The 17,745-nt window shown below is 48.3% G+C and overlaps 2 long non-coding RNA genes across 2 annotated transcripts; both read left to right on the forward strand.

The window, feature by feature from the left end:
- The first annotated feature begins 280 nt into the window (after positions 1-280).
- LOC309683095 lies at positions 281-2,486 on the forward strand. The gene is made up of 4 exons (XR_014270190.1): positions 281-357; positions 604-651; positions 2,185-2,232; positions 2,429-2,486. It is a non-coding gene; the product is annotated as an uncharacterized lncRNA (long non-coding RNA).
- A 5,961-nt stretch (positions 2,487-8,447) lies between these two features.
- On the forward strand, positions 8,448-10,807 carry LOC309683506. Its single transcript, XR_014270211.1, has 3 exons — positions 8,448-8,572; positions 8,876-8,957; positions 10,074-10,807. It is a non-coding gene; the product is annotated as an uncharacterized lncRNA (long non-coding RNA).
- Positions 10,808-17,745: the final 6,938 nt, after the last annotated feature.

Genomic DNA, 17,745 nt, shown 5'->3' on the forward strand with positions numbered 1-17,745 from the left:
AGAGGCAAAACAGTACCCATGGCTGGAAGATGAGGTTATTTCAGTCATTGGTTTTTATGCTTTCCAACTTTTAACTGAGAATGGTTAATCATCAGAGTTACAGGATGTCATAAATTCAGTCTTTTAACCAAGGAGACATTTTCTGAAAGAAACTTCTTCATTTTGAACTAAAGAAATGTAGGGTTGAATGAAGGAAATTGTGGCTGCAGAGGAACAAACTGGTGTCCTAATGACCTGTTTCTGTTTGTTTCTCTATGTGGTGCTGCTTCAGCTCCGGTACAATGGACTGCTGGAGACAATCCGTATCCGAAGAGACGGTTTCTCTTGGCGACCCTCATTTGAGGAATTTGTTGAAAGGTTTGTTAAAACCTCTGAATATTCCTTGTTAGATATTGTTAGGGAAGTGACCCTGGTAAACAGAAGTGGGCAGGGAGTTAAATTGTCTCTTTAAAGTTCACGTGCCTGAGATCATGGGGTTGTTTGCTGTGGGAGGCTGAGTGGGAAAGACAGTGCTTTATTGTTGTTTACTGTGAGGGTGACATGGTTCACCTCAGCACATCAAGGATGGGGTCTTACCTTGCTGAATTGGTTTTTTTTTCACAGATATGGAATTATTCTAGTTAAACCAGATGTTTCCCTCACAAAAGAAAGGTAGGAATCTTTCCTTTGTTATGTGCAATCCAGTTTGTTCTTCAGAGACTTTAGCTCTCAAGGTAATATAGCAAACTGAGTAAAAGTAACAAAGTTAGGATGGGTTTTTGTGGTAATGGGAAACACAAATTCCTAGGCAAAGGCAGTGTTTAAAAACCATTTGGTACAATGATGAATGAAATATTTCCAGAATTGCTAAGTAGCAATTCAGTTCAATTGCTGTAAAGCCACGGTATCCTGTGGAATAAGAATTGGCTAATGTGCTCAATTTAGGAACTCACAATAATGATCAAGGGTACCCACTGAACTCAGTATGGCAGGGGCTCAGCCAGGTGCCTCTCCAGGCCTTTTCCTGATGGTCTCATGGGAGATGAGGATAAAGACAATTCTGAGCAAGCAGCCAGCACTGAATGTCTCCCAGGCTAGATAGGATGCTTCTGGTCCAAGATTTTTTTATGTGTACAGGCACAATATACCCTCAGCACTTTCAGAACCTGACTGTTCCTTACACATGTAATCATCACTCCAGCTCTGCAGTGTTACGCTGTCAGCTTTTTCCTTCCTGCATCTAGGGCAGCAACTCCCCACCTCCTCTTCTCCACTTTCCCAGTCCTTCCTTCCTGCCATAGTCAATTGTGACTGATAGTGAGAATGAAGCATGTCAGGCAGTCAGCTGAGGGTTTTTTTTAGTCTTTTAAGAAGAGGATTTGAATGTTCTTCTAGAAAAGTTCTTTCCTGGCAGTAGCTCCTCCAGCCTTCACAGTGCTTCCTTGAAGTTACTGGCGATTCTGAATTCATTTCAAACCCAAGTGAGGTCAAGAGCGAATCTCATAGATGAGAGAGAGATGATGGTAAACAGGCAGCACAGTGTGTTTTCAGACACAAAAATCATAGGATGCATTTGAGAAAAGAATTACCATGGATATAGATCGTGGCACAGTGGAAGTTGGCTGAGATAGAAGGGAAACCACTTCTACTTTGCTATGCAAGGTATTGGCAAAAAGTGCCACTATGATTTCACAGCCTGGATTTGCAGGCAAGAGGGAAGAAGCTGTCTCTGTGGTGCAGCTAGAGTACTGCTTTCAGTTCCAAGTGTTGGGGAATCTTTCCGAGTGACCCAAATTTTATCACTACAGTCTGCAAAATGAAACTGGAGTTGGAAAACAGGCTTTGTCCCGGAAGTCTTGCTGTGCTGACCTTGCAACCTGTGTGCTCCAAAGAGCTTGGAAACAAAATGAGGCAAAACAGTTCTGAGAATAAAATAAGCTCTGCAGAATCAACTCCCACAGAGTTGAAGGAAATCTGCCTCTGGGAACCCCTTTGCTGATGTTTCTGAATGTGATCCAAGCTGTACCTCAAGGAGCGCTACAGATTGACAGCCAGTTGCTGAATGTGATCAGGTTACAGGGGACAGAGAATGTAATGCAGAATCATTGAGGCCCTTTATCCCCCTTTATGTACCTAAAACCACTGGCTGTGTGGTGTTCACTTTGGATGGAAAATTATTTATTTCACTTTTTTCCTCTCTTTCAGCTGCTTGGAGATACTGCAAAGTACAGAGCTGACAGGCTGGATATGTGGGTAGGTGTAGATCACAGCTGCTGGGAATGGGGGGCCCGAACTTCAGAGACTTTATACACATAGGCTGTTGTCTGGTTCCCTTCAGGGAGAACTTTATAGGAAAGAGAACTATAGAAAAGACCTCTCCAAAGGATGATGGATGCACGTTTAGACAAACAGTGTTTCTCACTGCTTCTTTCTTTCCCCAACTTCACAGAAAGTCACGACTTTTCTTTAAATATTGGCACCAGGAACAGCTGGCAAAGTATCTGGAGCGACTGGAAAGAGCAGCAGTTGTTATACAGAAAGGTGAGCGCTGGGGCAGGAGAGTTCCTCAACTCTCCTGATCTCAGACCAGGTCAAGGAAAAATTTTTCTCCAGTCCCTGCTCCACCATTGCACCTTTGCAGACGACAGAAAGGCAGGCCAGGCACCATCTCCCTGTCAAGGTCCTGTGGAGTCAGAGTGCTTATTGCAGATGCCCACTTCCTCCATCCTCATCCTCATCAGACAGTGTGAGCCTTGGAAAGGGAAAGCATGTGTGAGCATGCGAGCAAGAAAGCAGGAGCTGAGCAGGGCAAGCATATGATTTGGCTGTGTCCCAAAATGTGAGTAACTATCCTAGGAGCAAGGGCTTCTTTGTGAGTGGTGTTGAACTGAGGATAGGGAAAAGAATATGAGTGAAGCAGATCGTATTCCTAATTTCAGAGACAGGCAGAAGGGAATAAAATTTTGTTTTGGTGTGTTTTATTCCATTCCGTTCCGTTCCGTTCCATTCCAGGTACCATCTGTTTTGGCAGCCTCTTTCTCCAGAGCAGGCGCTGTGGGCAGTTTGGTACTTCCCTCTGCACAGGCTCCATGAGGACTGTGCAACCAGGAGTAGGAGACCGTCATCCTGCCTGGTCCCTCTCTGTTGTACTTCTCTTCTGTATGGGTTGTTGCACTGCTGAAGTATATAAGCAGCTTCCAGTTATGCACTGTACAGTACGACAAACATCAGACTGTCACATGCTGTGCCTTGTTCTCATCTGTGGGGAAGATGCGTAGGCGGTGGGAAATGACATTGTGGCTTTCAGTTCATATGCCTTGGTAGCTGGTAGAGTAGGCGCGATAATGCGATGTCTCTAAAGCTTCTGATGAACCCTGTGATGGCTACTTATGGGAAAGGTTATCCTGTGGGCTGACATCAATGAAATCCCATCTCCTGTATGCAAAAGCTTTGTTTTTACTGAGTAGTGTCTGAAGGGTACCGGGAGGATAGATGGTTAACAGATGACCTTCTTTGAGACTTTGTTTTCTAAGTATCCTATGCCTTGGCATTAGAGATGAAAGCTTAGATCTCTAATTTGATTTTTTTAAATCTGTGATCTGACAGCTTAGAGAGTATAACACAGTTCTCACATGGTTTTGACTGCCTGCTCAACTAAAGTCTGTATTGCTTTTTATTAATGTGACTGAAATGTTGAGGGCTTTGCACTGGTGAAGGGTTATTAGTCAGTGTGCTTCCGCCAAGGAGTGACAAAGTCATGATGAACATGTATTTTTCTAACCACAGCTTTTCTCTGAACAGTTTTCAGGGGATTCAAATGCAGGAACAGTTACCTAAAACTGGTGGCTGAGGTGAGAGCTGAGGCACAGCGGCTACAGGAGGAGGCAGAGAGAGAAAGAAGCCGGCAGCTGGCAGTGGAAGCAGAGGCCCAGAGTGAGTTGCTCCCACTCCCACTGCCCCTGTGCATGGCCACTTGTGTAATGATCACCTCAAAGTGCTGTAAGCTCCAGGGGATGGTGGCCTGCCCTTGGCTCTCCTGGGGCTCGGGGCTCCACCAATGTGGTGGCAGGGAGATGCCAATGTTTCTGCCATTTGAAAGTGCGGCTTTCTCTGTAGGGAGCAGAAGCAGCGTGGTGCGGGTCATTTGCCTGGTTGTGTTGGGAGAAGCGCCAAGCTGTGTCTTTCCCACATGCCCCGTGCAGCAGAGCCTGTCCCTATCCTGGGTGTGTGGAGAATGGATATCATGGATCTTGGATGCTAGATTTCATCTACTTCTTTCCTCTTGTTGCAGAAAGAATCTCCCTTCCAGTCCCCATGCCACGAAAGAGGCGCCCTCAGCCTTGTCCCCATCCTCCTGATAAGTCATCACAGCCACCAGTGCCACGGCCACGCAGCAAACTAACAGAGGTAGCAATGTTGGCTCTACTTGGGGCCCCTTAGCCAGGTGTGCTGGTTCCCTGTGTCTTCCAGCTTCTGCATGCACATGTTCTCCTGCATGTGGTCCCAGGAGAACATTGTCATTCTTATTATGAGAAGTGAGAGAATCCTTTCCTACTGTGGTTATTTAAAAAGCGTGGTCAGAACCTCTGAGGAACTGAAAGCAGTGTTGGTAGTTTGTGACTAATCTTGTCTTAAGGGACTCAGGAATGGGATCATTACCAAAAGGATCCTTTCAAAGGTCCCCTGCCTTTGGCCTTCCTTTCATGCCCACTTTCCCCTCTCCTCACTTTCAGTTCACTCCTTTTGATAACTTCTTGGACCCTTCTGCACCTCGCCCTGCTCTGGGGGCAGAGGAACAGACCGGAGAAGAGGTAAAAATGAGGAAATGCAAGAGAGGAGCAACTCTCCGCTGGTTCAAAGAGACACAGGCTGAGAAGGTCATGCAGGATGATGGGGCCTTTCCAAGTTGGCTGCATGGGATGATTAGCCGGAGGTGAGTATGCTGGACACGGTGGCCACAGCTTGGTCTGTGGCAAGGAGGCAAAAGCTGCTGTACCCTTAGGATGAGTGCATAGGTTGGATTGCCAAGATTTGTCTCCTTAAGGAATGGGAGTGATCTGCATAACCTTTCACTTTTAGGCTGTGAGCTTCAAACCGTTTGGGGGAAGCTTGGAGCTCCCCGTCACAGGATGCAAATGCTGAAACTTTACATGGGTCCAAGGAAAGACTGTGGAAACTCATGGCAAATAAGTCCACTGTGGGTTCCTAAATATAGTTCCTGTGCAGGGAAGGGAGGCTGGGAAAGTACTTGGAGAAGAAATGCACATATGCTTTTACCCTGTTGCAGAGATGTAGTATAGAATGAAGATGGGCTTTTGTCTGAGTCATTATGACTGTTCTCATATCTCTCAGTGTAAGTCAGGAGGAGACCTCAGTTTACAGCAGAAGAATACAGAATTCAGTGTACTTTTATGTAAAAAACTATTAAGAGAGGCTTTACTGAGTACCCAATAGAAAGATTTCCCAAAGCCCTCCAATACAGGAAAAGGAAGGCTTTTTGTTGATACCTCTGCCCATCTAAGGATAGTGCAGCATAGGTGGAACTTACATCCGTTTAGGCTGGGAGAGACATCCACAAAGCCCTGCCTTCTTATGGAGTCGTTTACGAGACTGTGAACTCTCAAGCTTTTTTGAGGAAACCTTTATTTAAATGCTTGAAATTTTGCAACTGGGTATGCCTCATACTTCCCTCTCTTGGCTGAGCCAAGCACTGCTTTCCAAGCAGAGTGATAATCAGATAAATGCTGATTATGCCAATTATCAGATAGGAGCAAGATAGTGGGGTTAGCAGGTAGACGACAGAATTTCTGGCTATAGTCTCCCCTGGGTGCAAATTAATCTATGGTGCTGCATGCTTGGTAACTGCCAGTGTTCCTTATTTGATGGGACTTGTGTATGGGCATTGCTGCCAAGTGTGTCTGCCATTTGAACACCATTATCATCTTGTTCCAGTTTTTATCTTCTTTCTGTTAAAGTCCTTCAGTCTTATTAAATCGCAAGTTGCTAGCTTTTGTCAGCTTATCAGTGTGAACATTACTGAGACATTGCACAGCATGTTTTCTTAGTAAAAGACACTACAGTAGCTGACAGCCCCCTGGTAACTCTGTTTTTTTTTTCTTTTTTTTTGAGATAATTAACAAGGTCCTCACCTGCATTAATGCTTTTGTCTACAGTTCCAAGAACACAGGAGAGGAACTAGCTCTGGAAGATAAAACTAACTGAATTTGAATACAGGCTAGCCACGAGCACTTCACAATGAAGGACACAGCAGGTCCTTCCCAAAGACACTGAAGATTAGATACTTTTTAAGTGGTGCTTCCTGTTGCTGGAATTAAGTCTCCATACAGCAATGTAAGCTCAGCCTCATGTAACAGAGGAGCCAGAGCAATCCCAAATTGCACTGGTGATTTGCAGTCACCTTTAGCCTGGAGCAAGGCACGTGACAAGGACAAAGCGCTGCTTTGTCTGTTGGGCAGAGAGGGGGAAGACCTCCATCCAGCAAGAATTTTAGAGAAGCACAGTGCTGTAATGCAAGTTGGTGTTTTTCCAAGGCACTGGACTTACCTTGTGCTGAGCACCGATACCCCACAGCATCCTGTCTTCTTCCGTCAGCCCTGAAGCATAGGAAATGTATATGTGCACAACCTCCTCATCTCATCAACGCTTTGTAATGTGCTCTGTGCTGGAAGGCAGCTGTTGCTGTTGCACTAGTCAGACCACTGGAGCAGGTTTGGAGCAGCCTTGCCCGGAGAGGCTTTGACGGAGAGTATTGTGCTTTCTCAGCCTGCTAATGCTTCCCTGCACCAGCAAGCCTGAGTCTTGAAATCTCTAGCTAGGAACACATGGGGCAGAGGCTCTCCTCCCTGTACTACTCCCGCAGTAGTGAGATAGGATGGGAATCCTTGCAGGTGCTCACAGTCTGTTCAAAAATTCTTTCCTGCTTCCAGGGAAGCTGAAAACTTGCTGATTGACAAGCCTTTGGGCTGCTTCCTTGTTCGGATCAGCCAGAGCCGACCGGGCTACACCTTGACATACAGGTAATGAGCCTTGCAGAGAAGGAAAAAGAAGGTCCTAAACTTTGCATGGCTTTGCATGGCTGGAGGATTTAACCCCCTCCACAGAGGAGTCCGCTGAGGGTGATGCTCAGGCTCTCCTGTTGTGGGTCCTTCAGACAGTTTGGAGTAGCAGACAAGACACTGTAGTCTCTCTCTTGCCAAAAACTAGATCTCTTTGTGGGTGGGGTGCTGCAGCTCCAAGGGTGCAGGTCCTGCTTAGGCTGTGCTATGTGGCTGAGTAGGCAAACCAGGTTGGAGGAAGCAGCGGCTGGAGCAGAGGAGATGAGTCTAGAGGAGGGCCTGAGGAGAGGCCATCAGAGTGCCGCAAGGGCATGGTCTTTGTACAGCCTCAGGCAAGGGTAGGGCAGAGTTCTCATGTGGAAAACAACATGGGAGGCGGTAGGGTCTGCTGGGGTTTGGACTTGGCTGCTGGGCTTCTTCTGCCACTGACTTTGGGGGAATTGCTGCTCCTCCAGCACCTACTAGCACAGCATGTGACACTCCAGCATGGCGCATCTCCTGCATCTTTGTGATATTTGTTACTGTGGCTCCTGATCACATCTGGGCTCTTGAGACAAATGCAGAAGGTAATGACTAGGTCCTGGAGAGACATTGTGGCCCCATTCCATGACTATTTCTGTCTGTCCGTTTCCCCAGGGGGAAAGGCCGCTGTAGACACTACATGATCCAGGTGCAGCCCAATGCACGCTATGTCATCCTGGGGGAAGACCGGGCTCACGCCTCGCTTACCCAACTGGTTCGGTATCACCAGACTGTGGGCATCCAACCCTTCATGGAGATACTGACTGTTCCCTGTGGGCAGGTGAATGTTGAGGATCTGCAGGTGGAAAAGGGAATGGGGCATGGACTGTGCCCTGAGCAGACAGAGTCACTGCGACAGCATCTTGCTTTCATGTTCCCATTTGGGATATTCCATTCTGGCCAAGCAGCTTGGCCTCTTCTGAATGCACCAGGAAACGCTACTAGCTGGGCACTGGGGAGTCCACTGGTGCCTGGAGCTTGGCCTCTTCTGAATGCACCAGGAAACGCTACTAGCTGGGCACTGGGGAGTCCTGGGGTGGGGGAGAGGCCCTGGTGGTGGTCTCAGGGACAGGTCCCTGTCCCCTGAATATCAGCAGTAGTCACAGCTGGGTATTCCTTTTTGTTGTGCTGTTTGGGGTGGGTGGAGGGTCTGCAAGCCACTGCTGAACCACTCTTTCCTCTCTCAGAAAAGCAGTGAGAGTTTGGATTATGAAGATCTGGAGTGCCTCAAACTGGGTCCATCAGAAGCCAAGGGAGAAGCCCCTCCAGAGGAGCAGCACCCCCCCTCCAGGCCTTCCACCAGCAGACCTGGTCTGCAGTCAGGAGCAGCCGCGGTTCTCAGACATGTGTGGTTCAAGAGGACCAAGAATTGCCAAAAGGAAGAGAGCCTGGACAAGACAAGGACAAAGCCAAGCTCAGGCAAGAAGATAGGCAGCCAACGAGCCTTCCCTCGTTTCCACTCTTCCATACGCCTGGCGATGCAGGAAATCCAGCAGGTGAGCTGGGGCATATCCTCTGCCAAGCCTTGCCACCCACAGCCACTCTGTGACACGTGAAGCTGCCCTACCCAGGGGCAGGAGAGAGGAGGTTTCCACGAGCAGCGCTGGCTCCTGGGTCACAGGTTGTATTTGGTCGTCTTGGGATCCATTGTATTCAATGGAAGTGCTGCGCTGGGAGAGACGCTGGGAAAGGGTCTTGCTGGGATGCCCAAAGAAAAGTCCACAACAGGAAGGGGCTGTGATGTGGTCGGTGTCCCAGTCACTGCTCAGCTAATGCTGTCTTTCTGCTTCTCACTGCAGTTATCTTCCACTACCTTGAACAATTCTGCACAGAGCTGCTGTGAAGCTCTCAGCATTAAGGATGTAGAGCCCAAGTGACACGGTAAGAGGAAGCAGCACACAGGAGGGCAGACAGCAATTGCAGCTTCCCTGGGAAATGGAGGAGTAAAGGGGCTCTTCCCTTCCTGCTCCACCTGGAGCATCTCTTGGCCACCAACTACCTAGAAATAGAGCAGGAAAAACAGAGGGCAGTGACCAGCTTCCATTTCAAGACTGCAAAGAGACCAGGAAAAATGGGGAAAAATCAGCACAAGGTTGGGTTCCCAGCACGTGTGGTGCACAGTGTACTTGCAGTACAATAATGAGGCTGCTGGAGGGAGCTCACAGTTTGCTGGAGACCTGAGGCTGGAAGGACAAGTACTATCAGAAAGCATATCTGCACACTACAGTAGTCAGCTGCAGTGGCTTAATGTTGTGGAGAGAGGCACATATCAGAAGTGGGTGCTGGGCAGAGAGCCCTGAGGGGTGGCAGATGCAATGAGCCGAAGGCAAGGCTGAGAACATAAGAAAAGGCAGTAGTCTGTGAAGACTTTAAACAAGGTCTCAGCAGCTGGAAACACAGCTGGTTACTGAGGCTGGGTGCATTATAGGAGTATATGGAGTGGGCCAGGAAGGGCCATCTGACAGAGTTGGCTATGCCCAATGCATTAATTGTCCAAAGCATCTAGTGGATGAGCAGCTTCCCTGTGCAGCCAGTGGGTAAATCCATGTCCCATTCAGTTGCTGAAGGCAGGAGGGAGCAATAGGGGTGCTGTTGTACGCCTCTGGAAAAACCTGTATTTGTGTCAGCTGGGACAGAGGACCATGCTGTTGGCTGCAGAACCGCTGCGGGGATTGCAGCCTTGCACTGGGACTGCTGAGTTCCCTGTATGGTTCCCTTCCCAGCAATTCATGTTGGAGCTGTTTAGCTGGGGCCTGTCTTGTCTTCCTTGTGATGGCTGAGAAAATCCTCTCCCTGAAGTGTTTGACTCAGTTGCTTCTTTCCTGTATGTGGGTATTGATGTATGCAGGGGATGTTCCTTGTGTCTGAGGTTAAGCAGAAGAAAGACAAAGTGTGTGAGATCTGCATAGATGACCACAAGTGTGTCATATTGGGATTGCTGAATAGAGCTCTCTTTTTATGTCCTCTGCTGAGTTGTGTTTCTTGACTTTCTTGCAGGTCAAAGTGGCTCAGCCCTGTCCTGTTCCAGTGCTGCTGTGCCTTACCAAACTGGGTGAACATATCCAGACATACAGCAGTCTTTTTTCTTTTCTGTTTTTATTTGGTTTTGCTGCACCCAGCTGGCCCTGTGCCTTTAGACAGGACTGCTGCAGAAATGAACTTTCATCAGCACTCAACCAGTCTCAGTGGCCGAGACTGCAGTATATGGACCAGTCTCATCCTGGCGGAGGGGAGAGGATGGGAACAGTCACACTCTGCACAGATACACAGTGCCTGACGCTCTGTGTGTCAATACTTCAACGTGCCTGGAGACCCCTCGCCTCGCACTGTTATAGTCACAAACTGGATATCTCCCAACAACCTGTTCTCTTACAGATACCCGTACTGGGTTCCTACCTCTTTCTCTTCAAGTCCTCTGTCTCTGTTTTGGTTCTGTGTATCCGCTGCTGTGGGTGTCAAGGGGAGCTGGGCTTGGGCTTAGCAAGTAAGGAATGAAACTGGTGAATCCTTTCTGTTGAGTGCAGGAGCACATGAACAGGAGCTGAGACAAGGGGCAAGAAGATCTTTCTGTAGAGGAAATTTCCTGCCCTAGCATCAGTGTGCTGGCACGCTGCCCTTCAGTCCTGAGCCGGAGCTCAAGTCAGGAAATCATTGGCGAAACACTCTTGTTCATCCTGGTTGGAATCATTAGAAGTCCAGGCTGGACAACATCCTACTTTACACTGAGGGTAGAGGGCTTGCAACATACAGGACCATGCTACTTGTTATGTATGTTCTATTTTAAAATAAATCTCTTTTCTTCTTATAAGGAGAAGCTCAATGTTTTCTTCTGTTACCTGCAGTCAGTTCAGTCATGGACTGCAAATGGAGGAGAACGGCTCGCACCTCTGAGGGTAGACACAGGATCATGTGAAGTGTCTCAATGGGGAAGCTGTAGGCTTATGGGCCAACAATCCTGGTGTGCAACTGCCACCTCTAATAGTGCTCTCCTCCCCTACCAACCTTATCTCCTGTGTATGTCACAGGCAAGACCCCTCTTTGCTGCCTCAGTGGGAGCCATTTCCCTCTGGCAGATCCCTCTGTGCTGGAGGACAGCCACACTGCCCACTGCTTCACTCCTCCCTGGGAGACACGAGTGCAGCCAAGTCCAGGTTGCATAGGCTGTGGCCAAAGCAGCTTATTTTTGTGATACAGGCTCCTTGTGGCGGTGTCTTAGTGCTGCCTTTAACCATGGGACTATTTCTCTTCCCTGTGATCTCTGGAGCAGGAGAGCTGAGCTGCACTGGGTCACAAGGCAGCACTGCTGGGGACCAGACAGGGAAGCAGTGGTTGTTTCAGCCTGACATCCTGGCTCTCCCCAGCATTGCCTTGCAGCGTTAACACACGTTTTCTCTTCCTTGTGCAGGGTTTTGGCAGCTGCTTTTAGGCTGTTCAGGACAGAACCAGTCCAGGCAGTCAAAGGCTGCTGTTTGCAGAGTCTTCCTGGCTAAGCCCAGGGGCGTTTTGCTGGGCAGCCTTGGCTCCTGTGCTAATGTTCTCCTTGGCTTCCTCCACCACTGGGCAGCTGGAAAGCCTGCCTTCTGGGTAGCACGTAGAACCACCTCATGGCCAAAACATTTCTAAGAACTCACTAATGCACAGAACTGAGACACATAGGAGAAATGCATTTCAGTAACGGAGCTGCTCTGTAACTCTTTCCTAGTTCCTGTGCCACAGAGCGTGGTATAAGCCCAGGGCTGAGGTCTAGCTGCAAAAAGCAGTTTGCTCCTCTGGCTTGGCAGGGATAATGCTGAACCCAGGAGGGTGAAGAGCTTTCCTCCAGCAGCTGCCTCTAAGTATGCCCTGGGTGCTGCTGCAGGCACAGCTCACGAGTGATGCTGGTGGGGGAGAACAACATCAGGGGAGCGTCAGGACACTTCTCTGGTGGATGTGCATGGCACATCTCCTGTCAAGCTTCACAGAACCAGAGCAGATTGATCACAGATTTCTTTTGCCCCTGATTTGGCGGGTGGGAAGTCAAATCGAGATTTGGGCAGCCAGAAGCCTGGCACAAACCTGGGCAGCGTGCCTGGGCTGGCAGGTCAGGTTTCTTCCACGTTTGCCTCTTCTGCTTGTTCTGTGACATGGCAAGAAGAAATCAGGGGAAGAGAAGGGTGAGAAACTGCCAGGCTGAGGAGGTTATGCAGCACTGGAGGTATTGGCATAATTTCTGCAAGGCTCCAGTCAGCAGGAGCGTTAGCAAATACTCTATGCTCTGCCTATGCACAGGGTCTATCCCGGCTTCTAGAGAGCAGTCTGGCTGTGCTGGGCTGTTGTGGGAAGAAATGTGCGCCAGCAGTGGGGAAAAGCTGGGGGAAGAGCTAGGAATACAATAGGCTGCTAAAGTATAAAGAGCAGATTTGACATCTCCAGCGTGATCTTTGTCTGCATGCTTCCAGTTCATGGCCAAAGTCAAGCTTCAGCTCCGTGTGAGAGCACGAGTTATGCTAAGGATTTCTTTCATCTTCTCCCGATCTTCTCCGCTGAAGAGGAGCAGCTGCACGAGCAGCCCTGTCTCATTTCCTTTGGCAGCAGCTTCCCTTGCGGCACTCAGAAAGTTATACCTTAGAAAAAGCAAAGAGCAAACTGCGTAAGCCTAAGTGGGAAGGCCGTTCATGTTACATCATGTTATAGTTCAGCTACTGTGTGATGAACTGAATGGGATGTACTCACATAAAAGGCAAACAACAGGCTGTATTGGGCTGTGTGAGCAGGGGCAGCACCCAGAAGAGGGCCTGGCAGCCCACAGGTCCCCTGAGCACTGCATTTCATGCCCCGTGGGACTTCAGCTGAGCTCAGAGTGGAAGGCTGGGAAGAGAAGCCCAGGCATGGGGAGCTGGGCAGAGCCAGCACCCAGAAAGGTAAGAAGAGCAGCGAGAAGGATCTGCAGTCCACAGGAGCGAGAACTGGAAGTGCTAGAGGGACCTCTGGGCTTGGCATCTTGCGAGGAATTTTATTTCATAACCTGTGCCTTCCTAGTCATCCCCCACACAGTCCATCCCTGCAATTGGTGCTTCAGTGCATCCTTTAGAGAGCTTCCCTAACCTGCCTCCTTCTTTTGTGTCCCTTTCTTATCTCCCTCCATGCTTTACATCTGAATGATCTTAGCTGCAAATAACCTTTTAGCTAATCACCTCTAGGCTAAGACCTACTCAGTCTCTTCTGTCCAAACTAGAGCTCTGGCTTGCCTTTAGCCCTTGAGGTATCTGGTGAGCAATTCCCCATCAGGATGGCTAAAACAGAAATATTTGTTCTTCTTTCCTTCCATTCTCAGCACTTCTTATTCCCCCTTTCACAGCTCTGCTTTTTCCTCTCCTCTCCTCTCCTCTCCTCTCCTCTCCTCTCCTCTCCTCTCCTCTCCTCTCCTCTCCTCTCCTCTCCTCTCCTCAGTCTGGCCATCATCTTTGACATAGACTCGAGGTTTAGGAACATGATCCTGTGACCCAAGGATGACTCTTAATCTCTTTTCACAAAAGTGGCAGCCCTCATGTTGTTTGCTTTCTTCCTGGGCAATGCTATGGTGTATGTTGACAAGTTTCCCTCCCCAAATGTGTTTTAAAGACCTGTTTGGCCCTCAGCCTGGGCAAAGCTCTCCATGCTGCCCTTCGCCACTCCAGCTTATGTCAAGTGCCTGTGAAGTGTTGTAACAGCATCCCTGAGATACTGCCTTTCCTACCTTCTAGCTAAGTTTGCTGTCCAGACCAAATACTCACATGGTGTGCCACTGCTTTGCAGCAACATTTAGGACAGGCTACTTGACCAGGGCTTTGCTTCTCAAGTTGTTCCTCCTGATGCATCACAAGAGCACAGAAACTACTGTGTGACGTGTAGGGGTCAAACCAGCACGGGACCCTGGCTATGAAGGTGGCCAGTGGGGCATACTTAGAGCAATGTAGGCATAAAGTCATGCTTCCCCTGCTACATGTTTCGAGCAATACTCAGTTTAATCTTATTCTGACAAAAGTATCCTTCTGTTTAGCAGTCCTTGCTGGGTTGCTCTTCCATAAAAGCATCTGATTGCTTTTGATCAGTTCTGGATTATTTTGCCTCCATAGCCACCCTAGGCAATTAATTGCTCAGACAAATGATGCATTGTGAAGTACTTAAATTTGTTTGGCTTGTCACTATTTAATGCTATGTCATTGTTTAATCAATATGCCCTTGTTTCTATACCATAAAACATCAAAAGTAATCGTTTCCAAAACACTTCACTCGCTGCACATAATTTTATATAGGTACATTTCTCTCCTTTGGTTGTCTTCTCTGTCCTATGCATTTGATTTTCCTTTTCCCCTTCCCTGCCTTTTCTTAATGCCGCTATATCTCCTCTGAGAGGGGAGGGAGGAAGCACAGACCCAACCCCCAGGCCACTTCCCTGAGTGGAGATAACTGGTCTGAATTCCCTCCTTGTGCACATAGGGCTTCTCCTTCTAAATTACTCTACAGCTACCAACACTGATTTTAAGTTGTGACTTTAGCATCCAGCTGTTCATTGTGAGATCTTTCTTGAACTCTGCAATGAGTGCTCATTTACTCTACACTGCAGATCTCAGCCTCACCAGCAAACTCTGTCCCATCACTGCTCACATGCTTTCTTGGACCATTTCTGAATACAGCAAAACCCACAAGCCCTAGCACAGATCCTGGTAGGACAGCACTGGTATGTTCCAACATATTAAACACAGACAATTTTCTATTCGCTGTCTTCTGCCCTGTTATTAACCATGGGAATAAACATGTGGAGAAGAGGGATTAAGGACATTTGATGTAGAATCCTGCTGAAAGTGTTTTGGGAATTCAGGTACACCCATCTATCCAGCTATATCCATAAAGCAAGACTCCTCACTCCTTTAAGGAGTGAGACATGACTTCCTTCTGCTAGAGTGGGGTTGTTTCTTCCCCTTTAATCCCATTTCTTTATGTGCCCAGGAATTCTATTCATAATTCCCAGTGTGGAACTCAGATTCACAAGCCATAGGTCCCCAGATTCATCCAAAGCTCTTAAAAAACCAAAACCCCAACCCTGGCATCTCATTTGTCTCATGCCATCCATCTCATTTTGGGCTGAATTAAGCAACAGGTTGCATGCCCCATACCAGCTGAGAGATCTGTGTTGGGGTTCCTCCAGAGCTCTTCGATAAACGCCATCTATGTCATTTACTGTTCGTGTAATAAATTTGTTTTGAAACATACCCTGCTGACGCTTTCAGTCGAAGCAGGTTGCCTCATTCGTCCCTGCAAAGGGAGGTTGCAGCATGGGAATTTCCCTTTTTTCCTTACTAGTGTAGATAACTCACTGTGCTTTTCTGCTGTCCCTCTGTCTTCTCTGAATGGTCTTTCACACCTGTTATCTGTTCACTCTATGGCAAGCTTCCAGTATGAAAACAGCCTTTTGTTTTGGAGTGGTTTGGTGATTATTTTTTTTTCAGTTTTTCTGCTTACCACTCTAACAGACTCTGTTATGGCTTTCCATTTAATTTGTTGTGGTTACTCTCCTTCAGAGAATTCCTGGAGGTTTTGAGATATGAAAAAGGGTGCATAATTTCTTCCAATATGTCTCATTTATCCTTTTGCATGTTAATTTGGTTCTTCAGTACTAACTTGGAGTTCCCTGGGAAACTACTAGAAAATCGCATCCTATTAGCCACCTTTCTACCTCCCGCAGCCAACTTTATATGGGAGGTTACACACCACTTAAGATTCCAGCAGTTTCAACTTGGGCACCTTTAGAGATGCTTTGGAGGAGGTTGAATCATAGAATTGTCAAGGTTGGAAGGGACCTTTAAGATCATCAGTTCCAACCATCAACCTAACACTGCCAAAACCACCAATAAACCATGTCCCTAAGCACCTTGTCTACCCATCTTTTAAATACTTCCAGGGATGGTAACACAACCACTTCCCTGGGCAGCTTGTCCCAATGCTTAACAACACTTTCTGTGAAGAAATTATTCCTAATATCCAATCTAAACCTCCCTCGGCACAACTTGAGGCCATCTCCTCTTGTCCTGTCACTTGTTACTAGCAAGAAGAGACCAACCCTCACCTTGCTGCAACTTCCTTTCAGGTAGTTGTAGAGAGCGATAAGGTCTCCCCTCAGCCTCCTCTTCTCCAGGCTAAACAACCTCAGTTCCCTCAGCAGCTCCTCATAACACTTGTTATCCAGACAATGTCTCTCTCAATGTCTTTCTTGCAGTGAGGGGCCCAAAACTGAACACAGTACTCGAGTTGGGGCCTCACCAGTGCCGAGTACAGGGGGATGATCACTTCCCTAGTCCTGCTCACCACACCATTCCTGATACAGGCCAGGGTGCTGTTGGCCTTCTTGGCCACCTGGGCACACTGCCGGCTCATATTCAGCCAGCTGTCCACCAACACCCCCAGGTCCTTTTCTGCCGGGCAGCTTTCCAGCCACTCCTCCCCAATCCTGTAATGCTGTGCGGGGTTGTTGTGACCCAAGTGCAGGACCAGGCACTTGGCCTTGTTGAACCTCATACCATTGGCCTCGGCCCATCAATCCAGCCTGTCTACATCCCTCTGTAGAGCCACCCTACCCTCAAGCAGATCAACACTCCTGCCCAACTTGGTGTCGTCTGAAAAATTACTGAGGGTGCACTTGATCCCCTCGTCCAGATCATTGATAAAGATATTAAGCAGAACTGACCCCAATACCAAGCCCTGGGGAACAGCACTTGTGATTGGTGCCAACCAGATTTAACTCCATTCACCACCACTCTGGGCCTGGCTTTCTGACCAGATTTTTACCTAGTGAAGAGTACACCCACCCAAGCCATGAGCAGCCAGTTCCTCCAGGAGAATGCTGTGGGAAACAGTGTCAAAGGCTTTACTAAAGTCGAGGTAAACAACATCCACAGCTTTTCCCTCATCCACTAAGCAGGTCACCTTGTCACAGAAGGAGATCAGGTTTGTCAAGCATGACCCGCCCTTCAAGAGCCCATGATGAGTGGCCTGATCACCTGGTTGTCCTGCATGTGCCATGTAATGATACTCAAGATGATCTATTCCATAACCTTCCCAGGCACTGATGTCAGACTGACAGGCCTGGATCCTCCCTCTGGCCCTTCTTGTGGATAGGCGTCACATTTGCTAACCTCCAGTCAACTGGGACCTCCCCAGTTAGCCAGGACTGCTGATAAACGATGGAGAGTGGCTTGGTGAGCTCTTCCACCAGCTCCCTCAGTACCCTTGGGTGGATCCCATCTGGCTCCATAGACTTGCGTATGTCTAGGTGCTGCAGCAGGTCACTCACTATCTCCCCATGGATTATGGGGGCTTCATTCTGCTTCCTGCCCCTCCCTACTAGCGCAGGGGGCTGGCCACTCGGGCAACAACTGATCTTACTGTTAAAGACTGGGGCAAAGAAGGCATTAAGTACCTCAGCCTTTTCCCCATCCTTGGTCACTATGTTTCTGCCCCCGTCTACTAAAGACACAATGCATCCAAAGAAGGTGCAGGATTAAAGCCCAAAGCAGCACCTTGGGACCCAAATGCAGCAGCAAAGTTACGGCCAGTCTTTAGTCCCTTCTGCAGTACATTCACACCTGAATGGGGCTCTGAGCAGCCACTGACCCCACTCTCACCATGTTTTGGTACGCTGCTGACTACAGGG

This window comes from Vanellus vanellus (assembly GCF_965231255.1).
Source record: "Vanellus vanellus genome assembly, chromosome: Z".
Classification (NCBI taxonomy): Eukaryota; Metazoa; Chordata; class Aves; order Charadriiformes; family Charadriidae; genus Vanellus; species Vanellus vanellus.